The sequence below is a fragment of the Egretta garzetta genome, unplaced genomic scaffold, assembly GCF_000687185.1.
Source record: "Egretta garzetta isolate BGI_Z169 unplaced genomic scaffold, ASM68718v1 scaffold16, whole genome shotgun sequence".
In the NCBI taxonomy this organism is placed as follows: Eukaryota; Metazoa; Chordata; class Aves; order Pelecaniformes; family Ardeidae; genus Egretta; species Egretta garzetta.
In genome coordinates this window covers 5,307,234-5,307,947 of record NW_009260022.1, presented here as the reverse complement: position 1 = coordinate 5,307,947, position 714 = coordinate 5,307,234, and the positions used below count along the sequence as shown (strand labels likewise).

The following is a 714-nucleotide window of genomic DNA, read 5'->3' as shown; positions in this document are numbered from 1 at the left end:
CTCGGCTCTTTGGCAGAGGCAGGGAGAGGGAAGGGTGGAAGTGGGCCTGTCGGAGCACAGGTTTAATGACCTGCTCAGACGGCCGTGCAAATAAGCTTGCAGTGAGACCCTGGTGGGTCCCTGCAAGCTCCCCTGCAAAGCCTCCCCAAAGTGATGATTCCCTTTTTTTTTAGTACACACCACAGGACGTAATTTGCCTGGAAGAGGAACCAGGCGTCCAGCTTAGCAGGGTTAGCCTGGAGTGCCTAAAGGCAGGGAATCCACGTGAGACGTGCTTCCCCTGCCCCGTGGCCGTCGAGAGAGGAGCGGTGTGACTGCGTGGAGCCGTGCCACCAGGGGGGCCTGGGCAGCACCCCCCTGGGGGGGCGCGAGGGCACATCTCTAGCGACCGTCACGCCACCAGTGTCGTGACAAACACGGTCTGCTCCCCGTGGGAAAGAGCGAGAGCAAAATTGCTCCCGATTTGTCTGAGCTCATCCTTCAGCCCCCTCTCGCGCCACGGAGCACTAGCCCCTCTGGCGAGTAAGCAGGGTCCCTGTGCATGGGAGGACCGGGGCGTCTGACCCGCTGTAAACCCAACCCGCACAGCGTTTGCACTCGCCAGCTTCCCAGTGTTTCACCCAGCGCCTCCCAGCACACCCTGCTGGAAACGGCAGCCTCTCCTGGGCTCTGGGGGGAGGCCAACATTTCCGTCCCGTTTCCCTCGTTTTCACG

The 714-nt window shown here is 61.8% G+C and overlaps 1 protein-coding gene across 1 annotated transcript in view; it reads left to right on the top strand.

Annotated features, from left to right (window-relative positions):
* Positions 1-714, top strand: part of CHN1 (chimerin 1) — a 32,486-nt gene that overhangs the window by 31,536 nt on the left and 236 nt on the right. The gene's annotated exons all lie outside the window — the stretch shown is intronic.